This window comes from Silurus meridionalis, chromosome 18 (genome assembly GCF_014805685.1).
Source record: "Silurus meridionalis isolate SWU-2019-XX chromosome 18, ASM1480568v1, whole genome shotgun sequence".
Classification (NCBI taxonomy): domain Eukaryota; kingdom Metazoa; phylum Chordata; class Actinopteri; order Siluriformes; family Siluridae; genus Silurus; species Silurus meridionalis.
Genome location: NC_060901.1, coordinates 1,501,263 through 1,513,751, shown reverse-complemented (window position 1 = coordinate 1,513,751; position 12,489 = coordinate 1,501,263). Strand labels below are relative to the sequence as shown.

General features: G+C 41.5%; 1 protein-coding gene across 3 annotated transcripts in view; it reads right to left on the bottom strand.

The window, feature by feature from the left end:
* Positions 1-12,489, bottom strand: part of syt1a (synaptotagmin Ia) — a 190,222-nt gene that overhangs the window by 85,404 nt on the left and 92,329 nt on the right. For all 3 annotated transcript variants that reach the window (XM_046872652.1, XM_046872654.1, XM_046872653.1), the window contains one exon: positions 3,486-3,554. The gene's annotated coding sequence lies outside the window, so the exon portion shown is untranslated. The remainder of the gene's footprint in view (positions 1-3,485; positions 3,555-12,489) is intronic.

Genomic DNA, 12,489 nt, shown 5'->3' with positions numbered 1-12,489 from the left:
GTCGAGCATCTCCTGTAGTTCATGCTGGATCTCTGCAATGGTGTCAAAATGGCGAGCCGGATGTTCATCTTTGGGAAGAGGGCGAAGTCTGCAGGTGCACTGAGGGTTAAGGGCCTTGTTCAGGTCTTACTCAAGGGCTTAACTGTTACAGTGTTACAGCTTAAACCCTTCATGAACTCTTCTTGAACCTAATGAGTCTAAAGCATTGATCCAGCGCTTGCTGTGGGGGGAGGGGGTATTACACAGAGGACTACAGGAGGCTGATTAATGGCTTTGTGCTGCGAGTGACCATCTTCAACTCAACACTAGAAAAATGCAAGAAAGTTGTGGATTTCCAAAAGAAGGAGCATTATCTCAAGGGTTAAGGCAAGTTCTGGTTACACTGGAGTACCCAGAACCTCTCAGTTCTATGGAGGCAACTTCAAGGTACATGAGGTTGATGTGATGAAACCAAACACAAACACAAACTTGAATGAAGTTCAGGCAGGTTGTGAGCAGTGCCATGATGTTTTGAGTTGATTTTAAGTGCACTACACACCTCCTGGTTCTCGAGCTACACAGTATAGAGTGTGTAGTGCATGAACACGCTCAGTGCCACCTGCTGAAGTGAACCCGGTTCTTGCTAGCATGCTAAGACAGGTTGCTATTTTGACTCTATAATGTGGAGCTCAGTGTGAACACCAGCGATACTGAACACACCTGTTCCTAATCAGTGTAATCACTGTGAACTATTAATAGCCATCACACACACACACACACACACACACACACCTGACACTAATTATATAGTGTCTCAAATTCCCACAAAATAAAAAAAAAGACGAAAAAACAAAACAAAAAAACAGAAATAAGAGCTGATCAGAACGCACACAGTTCAGAAATGTAGATAGCTAACTTGCTAGCTCCAGTTTATTTGAATAAACACTAAGCTAGCTCATTAGCGCATATTCAAATATTGGTAAATATTTGATAAATAGAGATGTAAAGTATATCCTCACCCCGACTCCACTTTGGAAACTTGCGAAAGTACCTATGAGCGATTAGCATGAGATCAGACAAACTAGCAGAGAAGTAAGGAGCAGGAAGGAGGTAAAGAGAGATAGAGCAGGAATGAGGACATAAATAAAAGCCCAGAAAAGTGAAAGAATAAACAGAAGTGTGTTTTGATGGAGTGTCAATCAGCTGAGCGCTAGTTATCGCCAGGAACACCACTGTTAGCGGTTATGATTAAAAACACTGATTAGAGACGTAAATGGGTTTAATTACCATCTCAATCAGACACACACACACACACACACACACTTCGTTTACTGTAATATGAGATTACATTGTGTAAAGTCTACAGTTTGCTGCTCATGCTGAGAAAATTTCGACACACACACACACACACACACGTTACTCACCTTCAAAGTGACCTTTCTAGCAGCTACGTGTGTACACAATGTAAATGCACGCTTTTGTATAACCTTCTTCTCCATTCTTATGTCATTAATTTATTTCCAGACACTATCGATTGGTTCCTATGGAAATATACTGATTTTATATATTTGTAATGTCATATCTGTGTGTATTTCATGTCTGGAGTCATTTTTAGATTAGCTACCGAGTATCCTAGCATACAGTATTAGCTCGCTAACTAGCTTTGTTATTATCCAAACTGAGATGCTAACGAGTGCTAGAACATTTTAGTAGCTAAAATAATGAAGTCACAATGAACGACTGAGATGATGGGAGGATTCTTCTCTCTGTCTCTCTCTCTCTCTCTCTCTCTCTGTGTGTTTTTCAGCAGAGAGAATAGAGAGTAAGTGAGAGACGAGTGCGGCGTCCGTTTCTCACTTTAACCCTGTTAAAGGGAAATTGCTTTGTTTTGCGTCTGTTTTCTTTTTTCAAAGGGGTTAAACAGGACCAGGAGTATCTCCTCCATCCGTCTCTCTCTCTCTCTCTCTCTCTCTCTCTCTCTTGCCGCTCAGCCGTTTTGGATATGTCACATCCAATAACGATGAAAAATTGGCCCTGTTTTCTCCAGAGTCTGAGCTCCGAGTCTCAACGCGCTCCACACAAAAGTGCCATTTTAACGGGGCCTGAATGGCCGAGTGCACTGTGGGAAACACCCTAAATAAAACACACACACACACACACACACACACACACACACACACACACACACAGCAATATTGAGATGTCAAATACTGCAAAAATTGCAAGAGCATTTGAATCCAGAGAGCCCGTATCCTCTCAGCCTGGGTTTAGAAGGTAATTCCATCTCGTGTTCCCAAACACCAGTCTCATGGTAAAGGTGATTATGGACCAGATGTCTTTCACTGAGGCAATTCTGTTTGATCTTGACCACACCCACAAGAACTTTAGCTGTACCATAACTCAACAGTCCCAGAAACCCAGGTTTTCATAAAAACTGATATTTCCAGATCCCAATATTTCCATAAGTCTACATTCTCATATCCTTATAATAATATACATAATTTGAAATTCCCAGATCATTCCCTAATCCCATGTCCCTTCATTCCATAACTCGACATTTAAAAATCCATGTATTTTCACAATACTCCATTCCCAGATCACCATGTTTTCATAACTCATCCCCATGTTTATAAATGCCTTTAGAGATATTAAGTAATGTTTCAGCTCCATGTTCCTATAGCAGGTCTGGACACTGAGTGTTAATCCTCAGATCCTCAGATCGAAGGTCAAAGCTTCTTCTCATGAAGTGAAATTAGAGTTTAACGCATTATGAATAGAAGCTTCGGAAAACGTTTTAACAAAATGCCCTTGCCGTGTTTTATTTCCCCCCATCGAACACCTCAGCTGAAATTTATTCCGTCCTCAGAATACCATCATATTTCAGCACAGCGTGTTCCTATCTGAGCAGGAAGACCAAATCAATATTTCATTAGTGGAGCTTCAACGCATGAAGGAGAGACGAGACGCTTGGCCTCGCAAATCTCCTCATTTTCCTCTTTCACAGCCCGAGACGAGACAGTGTACACACCACGGGTGTGTGTTTGGATGTGCAAAACAGAAAGGAGACAAGGTGTATGTGTGTGTGTGTGTGTGTGTGTGTGTGTGTGTGTGTGTGTGTGTGTGTGTGTGTTAAAAGAAAAGTAGACAGAAATTGGCCTGATGTTTCGAATGAACACAATTATATAAATACATTTATACATATAAAGTGAAGTGGAATAGATATTGATTTCCCACAGGGTTGTGCATGTTGTTTGGTTTCTTTCGCTCTGTGTGTGTGTGTGTGTGTGTGTGTGTGTGTGTGTGTGTGTGTGTGTGTGTGTGTGTGTGATAACCCAGTGACGGCCAAAGCGAGGATGAAAGCTGTGCAGGTGTTGGGCAATGAATGGCTGAGGCAACTCTCCAGCCTTTGGCATTTCTAATGAATCTGTGTGAGTGTGTGTGTGTGAGTGTGTGTGTGTGTGTGTGTGTGTGTGTTGAGTCTTTGAAGTCAGAGAACAGAGACTAACCTTTAACACAACGGCGCTTGCCGCTGGAATTCCCTCTCGATCCAATCGATGGCAAGTTGTACTTCTGATCTGGAAGACAGAGAGCAGAGGTGAAAACACCTTCAGCATCGTGTCCCAAACCACACCATGCTCAGTAGATAGTGAAGACCACACACAGGTATTTAAAAAGTACTCATTAAAATCCCAGTGAAGTTTCCTGTACATGAGGAGCAGAACAGCATTCTTATGGAAGGACTTTGATGCATAATTTTAAGATTATGGAGAATACAAACTTCTTTTCACATTTCGTACACCTTTATTGGTCCAACCAAATCTCAGAACATCTCCATTCAACCAATCACAACATCTCAATTAAACCAATCACAACACATCTCCATTCAACCAATCACAACATCTCAATTAAACCAATCACAACACATCTCCATTCAACCAATCACAACACATCTTCACTCAACCAATCACAACACATCTCTATTAGTGAGATCAGACACTAATGTGGAGACTTTATGTAAAGGGTTTTCTATCTTCAATTCATTCCAAGGTGTTCAGTGGTGTTGAGAAGGTCAGGACTGTGTGTAGGACACTCGAGATCTTTCACTCTGACTTCACACCAGTAACAATGCTATCAAGCTCTCTCTGTGTATCTGAGATTGTAGCAGTAAAGTGTATAGATATGTTCTGCTTCAGACGTTGTGGAGAAGAACCACACAGGAGTGTGATGGTCAGGGGTGCACCTAGTTTGGACCATGTAATGTCCCCCTCATCCCAGAGATACTGATCTCCAAGTGCTCCTCCAGACTACACTCTGTCCTTTAGTGTTCAGTATTTCCTCTGGTGTTTCAAGACATTAGCCCATGAGCTAACATGTGACTAGATGTTTAAAAGGTGTTTAAAATAGAAGACTTTAAAATAAAACCAAAACAATAACAATATGATGAAACCTGCAATTATGAAGGTCCTAAAAAGCCTCTTTTTGTTGCCTGGAGTGGAGATTTCCCAAGTGGTAGTCCAGTCCAAACACAAACATCAAAAGAAAACACCCAGAAGAACCCATGTCATTTCCTTGTGTTGGTTTTCCTATCAGCTCCCTAATCTCCATCTGTCTCTCTCTCTCTCTCTCTCTCTCTCTCTCTCTCTCTCTCTCTCTATCTATATATTTCTAAATATCGCAGATATTGTCCTCAGATATCATTCCAGCTGAAGTAGTAGTGGTTCAGAAATGTAAAACCAAATCCATCCCCAGATCTCAGTCTGTGTGCTGGTGTCAAGCTCCAGTGGTGCTGAGCTCTGGATTGTGATTGGTTCAACATCAGAAGGTGTTGATTCTGTAATTCTCTATAACAGCAGTGCAGAAGTACATATCAGTGTGTATGTGCTCTGATACCTTCTCCTTTCATTGATATGGTGAAGTTTTCAGTAGGTTTAGTTTAGAAATGAGTTTATTAGAATATGTTTTGGAGACCAGGTGAGAGATTGAGATGGTTTGGAGGAGGTTTATGGATGTATTGAGGGAAGACATGCAGGTGTTTGGTTAGAAAGAGGGAGATGAAGAGGATGGATGATCTGCTGTGAAGACCAATAACAGGAGCAGCTGAATGAAGAAGATGAGCAGTTTTATGTAAGAAGAAAAGTTAATGGAAGGAGTCTCCAGTGTGAGTTTGTAGCAGAGATAAAGCTAGAAGAGCTTCAGGAGGGAGGAGTTTACACTTGGTGTAAAAGCTGGTAAGGGAACGAGTGTTTATAGCTGCTATGATTGAGTAAGAACAGGAACTCACCTGTTTGCGTCAAATCTACAAGTGTTCTAGTGCCACGTTTAAAAGATTACGAGAATTGCGAGAAACATTTAGCTGTTTTGCATAAAAAGGATGTGGAGGATTTGGTACAATCCTACTTTAGATTAGTATTTAACAATAAGGAAATTTTTTGTCTTTTTATGCATCAAGTCATAAATAATTAATGGGTGTTGCAGTGGTTCTGTATAAAACCTAATGTATTCAGAAGAAAGAAATCAGACAGACATTGAGGAAATTGTGTTTTTGTGCAGTCTGAAATGCAGTGATGGACTCGAAGGATATCAAAGAGGAGATTTTTCTCAAGAGACTTTGAGGATGATGATCAAAGAAATAGACCCTGAAGGAGTTGAACACTGGCGTGCGTCTTTTTCTCTAAATATTCCTTTTTTTCTTTAATCACCTAAACCTATTTTGAATGTGGCACTAAAACAGCATCGTAATATTCAATGTAACTATAAAAGTAAAATAAAAATGAAGTGTCTGCTGTGGTGTACAGTGGTCCTCCAACAATTTTCATCTAGAATGAATTTATCTAGACATTCCGTCACTTTAATACAATAATGTGTTTTAAAAATGTTTATAAAAAAATTTGTTAGTGAAAAGTTTCAAATGTTATTCCTAACGTTCCTGAACATTCGGTCCCGCTGCGGATTCCTGCGCATTTTAAGATCATCCGCAACTTGCTGTTAGTTAGGTTTCAAGTGAGAACCCATAACATGTGCTGCTGTAGGAAAAGTATCACTTCAGGAAGGTAACAGTAGCTCTGTATCACCACACACTCTCTGCTGACTCTGAGAAGCTCTTCTTCGCCCTCCTCTAATCGCAGCACTAACTCCAATGGTTTCCGAGCAATGCTGGCTAGCTAACTAGCTTTATATGCTAGGTAGCATGCTAATCGAGAACATACAAGATCTAATTCTTACACAGGCTTCTTAATGAATTGTAACGCTTCTTATGAATCTTGTATTTCTGCATTATACAGCAAAATTAATAGTGACATAATTATGTACCCATGTCAGGCTTCGGAACGCATTATATTCTCTGTGGATGTTCTAGGATTCCATTCAAATGTTGTACCCACAGATGTTTATGAAGCTTTGATCTGATACGAAACATCACCGATATGAGAATGAGGAAGGTTATAAGCTTTCATTAGACCCAGAGCAGCACACAAAGCAACATCCTGACCCCAAGTAGTTCTTGCACCACTTCTTATCACAAGCTGGAAATCTTCCATATGAATCTTTCCCTGAACTCAAAATGAAAAATGAGAATGTGAATCGGGGTTATCGATAAACACTGCAGTGGACTGGAGAAAAGAAGAAGAAGAAAAAGAGGCAGAAGCGAATGAGAGGAGTGTTTATTTTCCTCTTTGGCTTTGATGCACAGATTAGAAGCTATTGCTTCCTCCTGACAGGTGTGGAAACTGGAGAAAAAACAAACAAAGCGTGGACGGGCGATTTATTTGCTCCCATATGAAGAGCTTGGCGTTTTATAAATGACTGTGAAGTGCAGTGCCACAACAGATAACGAGGAGACTGCGAGGGTGAGGGACGATAACACAGAGCGCTATACTGGTGCTGAAGTCATGCTCCTGTCTGAGACAAATCTCACATCTGAATTATATCTTTAGACTGTATCTTGTATTGATGAACAAAATTACAAGATTCCACAACAACTTCAGAAACCAACATTTCAGCGTCACTAATCCACTGGACATCAATACTCTAAGACACTGATCAGCCATAACATTATGACTACCTGCCTGATGTTGGTCCCCTTTTTCCTGCTAAAACAGTTGGGACCCGTCGATCATTAACAGCATGATCTTCTTCAGCAGTTTGAGCTACAGGAGCTCGTCTGTTGTATCGGACCACACGTCCAGCCTTCGCCCTCCTCATGTGCATCACTGAGCCTCGTCCCACACGACACTGTCGCCGGGTCACCACTGTTCTGTCCTTGGAACCTTTTTTATTGATTCTAAACACTGCAGACCAGGAACATCCCACAAGAGCTGCAGCTTTGGAGACGCTCTGACCCAGACGTCTAGACGTCACAATTCGCCCCAAACTGACTCAAATCCTTGTGCTTGCGTCAACATTTGGGTGGGAACTGCAGTCTGACTGTTTTCATGTTTCCCATGTTTTCCAATTCCCATTGGTTAAACAGTGGTGAGGTGCAGGAATTTCCTTTTTTATGATGTTTAGTATGTACTTGTGATATTTTCTCGGTTAGGCTAAGATCAAGGTTAAGGCCAAGGTAAAAACAGTGCTGGGATTTAGTAAGAAGTCTAACAACTGGCGGAGTACTCTGTACTTTGATTGGTTACAGGAAAGAATTGGGATGGGAATTTCCGACAGATTACAGAAGTATTGGTAGATGAAACTGTTCCCATGGGTTACCTTGTTACCCTGATGGGTGGGACTTGTGGTCTGACTGGAACCAATCTTTGGGGTGGGAATTTGCTACACTAGCTTTGGGGTGTAAACCTGTGTTCAGGTTGATTATAGATTACCATTATGGAAGAGAAGTGTGGTCTTATTGGTCACAGTTGTGTTGAGGGCGGATTCCTACAGTCTGCAGAGACTGAACATATGACAAACTTGTATTTCAAAGTTTTAAAACTATGCGGTCCCATTAGTGATATTGGAGCTGTAGTGTTTAATGAAGAGAAAGGTGGTGGCTTTTGGAGGTGGCAGACAGGGTGGCAGATCCACTGTGGTAATGGACTGTGATTTTTGGCGCGATGTTGGCAGTGTATAATGTGTCCAGTTGTTTTCTATTCATCAGGCTTATCACTCTTGTCCCCAGACATCGGTATATTCAGAGTGTGTTGTGTTTAACACTGGCTCTGGTTACTCTAAAGCTCCTGATGTGGTGATTGGCTGGCATCCAGAGCATCCAGCTGCTTTGGCATGCAAGCAAATCCCAAAGAACGTGGAGCTTTAGAAGTGCTTATCAATGGAGCACTGAGCTGTTTACCAGCCAAGACTTCTGAAACAAGCGGTGTGAAATTGGTGGCCATTCGACACCGGTTTCCGTCTCTGATGCCAGCTAATCAGCTTCTGCTGGTGGTGTGTGAGAGAGAGAGTGTGAAGGCCAAACATGATTCATCACCAGGTTCTCCTTTCATAACCAGCCATGGAGCAGCTCTGTAAGACTGGCCACATTTTCATCCTCTGGGATCTGTGTACACTTCTTCAGCTTTCTGAGGACCCTAAAATCAGTTACTAAGGATGGTTTCAATTTCAGCAAGTTTTCCACAGCTGATGATCTTTATATGAAAGTGAAATCTGTAATACATCATTAGCATCAGTTTCTGCATCATTGGGAAGGATTTACTCTAGAAAACACCAGAGTACAGATCAGTGTTCATATGAGTGATCAGAGTCAGGATTTCCTGAGGGTTAATGATTCATACTGTATATTAATAAACGTATCAGCTAATGTGATGCATGAATTCTTTTCCCTGTATATTGAAACCAGAAATTTCCAAAGAAAATGAAATTAATGTACATAATTTCAGAGATTGTGTTAGTGAATGTGCATTCATGGATCTGCTTTGGTGATATTTTTGTTACAGATTGACCTCTTTGGAAACTGTGACTCACCTCTCAGGCCATATAACCGTATATCATGACTCAACAGGGTAGTTTCTGGCCTATTTGGCACCCTAGGTGAGATTCCTGTTGTCACCACAGTGGCCCTGCCCTCTCAGCACAATGCTCCATACAAACACCATAGAAATAAATGTTAAACACATTTAAAAATCATTGCAAAATTTCAATATATTATGTTATCAGCTATTAAGTATTGTACAGTACTGCACAGTTCCCTGTTCTTAATAAAATGGCTATGCACCTCCATGTTTAGAGAATGTAACTGCTAAACAACTGTAAAGACTTTTGCAGACTTTTGCGGATTTGAGCATATGTTAAAGATGAACAACATTTCCTGGCACCCTCTACATCTCTCTTTCTAACACCAGCCACTATCACCAGTGCACTACAAGAAACTACTCAGATAATCACATGTATTCATAATACGTATATAAAAAATACTACTAAGTAATAATAATAATAATAATAATAATAATAATAATAATAATAGTAATAATAGTAATAATACTATCGGTGGGGCGATGGTGAGGCGGGAAATGGGGCACTCACTGGCGTCCACAGATGGTTGCTCCCGAGGCAACAGGTCTAGGTTGCCTCTGTCAAGGCTGGAATAATGTCTCTAACCCTAGTTCCCTAACCCTAGATCCTGTCTCGGTCCCTCAGGGAACTGAGGTTACATACGTAACCTAGAGACGTTCCCTTTCAGGAACTCGAGCTGCATCACAACGCTTTGGGAACAAGAATCCAATGCCGCCAGACTGACCAATCCCTGACTAGTGTGTATAACCACACCTAGGTCAAAGGACAAAAGAGCCAGAAGGGGCACTGAGGTCAAGGTTATAGAACCTGACAAAGATAAGCGGGGTGGACCAGCCCACAGCGTTGCAGATGTCTTGGAGGGCCATTCCCAAGGACCAAGTCTTAGAGGCTGCCACACCCCGGGTCGAGTGTGCTCTGACTCCAAAAGGAGCGGGGCGACCAGAGGATTCATCGAAGAACACGATAGTGTGAATAATCCATCTGCTCATGGTCTGCATATTTGAAGGGAAGCCTCGCCTCAGAGGGCTGTAGCAGACTAGCAGTTGTTCTGACTTTCTCCAAGGAGTCGTCCTGTGGATGTAAGTGTCCATTGCTCGCACCTCAGGATCTTCCTGTGAGAAGGGAGGATGGATACATGAAAGTATGCATCCTTTAGATCTACCGTGACAAACCAGTCCTTGGATCTGATCTGAGACACAAACTGCTTGAGGGTCAGCATTTTGAACCTGAGCCTTATGAGTGAGCGGTTCAGCTGACGTAGATCTAGAATAGGATGAACCCACAGTCCTTTTTGGGAACTATGAAGTACCGGCTGTAGAACCCGGACTCTCTGTCTGATGGAGGGACTACCTCAATGGCCTCCTTTCTCAGGAGAGTGTAACTTCTTGTTCCATGACCAGAACCTGCTTGGTTCCAACCAAGGGTGGGACAGACCCCATCGGAACGGGGTTAATATGAGTTAGAGTTTACTGATGTTATAATAAAAATGATCCATGTCTGAAGTTCCTACAATCTTCAACACATTGTGACATTCTTCTGTTTAAAAATCAGCAAAACCGTCAGCTGAGTCACAGATACATGCGCTGGAATGTTAAACACATTTCTGATCTGTTTTTCTGCAGCAAAGGAATTCGAATGTGACGTGCAGCGAGTAGAGAATGTGTCAGGACAAAACCTTTTATTTGGGAGAATCGAGAAATATGAAAATGATATCTACGATAATAACAAGACTCAGACTTAATAGCACAAATGTGTTGTGTACAAAAACCTGAAGAAGGACCCACACAGAATAGGTGAACACAATCAAGTAGTAAATCAACAACATAAACAGAAACCAAAACACGTGGTGTTCACTGACATTGGAAAAGAAATGGGAAACCATGACATCCGAGGTGCTCCAGATGATTTTTAACTAAAAAATCCAAATCCTGAGTAGACCCAGGTTGGAAGGCTACATCCAAAAAAATAGAAAATCCAAAGAACCATATTGTACGTGTGCATGTATTGAAATAATACCATTTCAACATTCAAAATTAGTTTAACATCAACTAGTGTAAAAAGTTTACAATGCAAGAGATCTTCTGGGATTTAAACTCCTTGCAGATGATTTATATGACTGCCGTCAAGTGTACTGCAATACATCAACACAATTAGTGTCATTGAACCAAACATGAAGATTATTTCATTATTTTTTAAACATATGCACATAGTCTTTAAAGACACCAAATGCAAATGGCAGCCACGGCGCTGAGCTCCGCAATTCTTCTTCTGTTTGTGTTTGTTTGTTCTGTGTTTAGTCATTCTTCTTCTAAAGGTTTTACCAAAAACGAACTCCTGAACATAAAGCAACACATCCTAGAAAACATTTTTCCATTTTTTGATTATTCAGACATTTATTTGAACATTTTAAGGTACAGCGCTGCTGTTTAAACGCGTGTACGAATGCAGAAGAGGGAACCTGGTTAACCTACGTGAGCGCAGCTTTTAAACCGCGCTCCCAAGCTTTAATCTTTCGAATGTCTGTTTCCTTTCTAACAAAACGGATAAACAACTTTGTGTCACCCACACCAACAAGGACTTTTCAAACTCTTCTGCAATGTCCTGCACTAAAGCCTGGCTGAGTGAAGCCATTCTGGACAACATGCTACACCTGCCGGGTTCCAGCTGTTCAGAGCAGACCACATCGTGAAGTTAACCGGGAAAACAAGAGGTGGTGGATTGTGTTTTTATATCAACAAAAGTTGGTGTTCAGATGCAACAACGCTTAAAAAGACATGCGGCCCTAATCTAGAGTCCTAATCTGTAAACCTTTCTACTCGCCGCAGGAGTTTTCTTCTTTCATTCTCACGAATGTGTCCGTTCCTCCAGATGTGTGCGTGAGCACAGCACTGCAACAGCTGGCTGAACAAATAACTCAAAAGGAGCAAAGGAACCCAGAATCTCGTTTAATCATTTTTGGAGACTTTAACAAAGCGAATCTTTCCTGTGAACTGCCAAAATACAGACAGCATGTTACATGTTCCACCAGAGACAGTAATATTTTGGATCACTGTTACACCTCAATAAAGGATTTATATCATTCTTCCCACGAGCAGCTTTGGGGCTCTCTGATCACTGTCTTGTTCATCTCATACCAACCTACAGGCAAAAACTGAAATCAGCTAAACCTGTACTAAGGACTGTTACAAGATTTACAAGCCTGCTTCTACTCTGAAAAAAAAAAACAGTTGTCAGCCAAAGAGCCAGCATCAGTATGGACTGGTCTGAGGAACATCAAGTGCAAGTCACCACCCCCACAGTCTGTGGCTGAACAACTGGCTGAAAATATAAATGTGGTTTGAAAAGACCAGTCTACCGCCCACCACCCCCTCTGATCTGCACTTCACACATTTACCTACAAATTCACAAACTCACATCCTGGTGTCTCACTATCAGCACTGGTGCTCCCCAGGGTTGCGTTCTCTCCCCACTGCTCTTCTCACTGTACACAAATGACTGCACCTCTGAAAACCTCTCTGTCAAGCTTCTGAAGTTTACAGACGACACTACAGT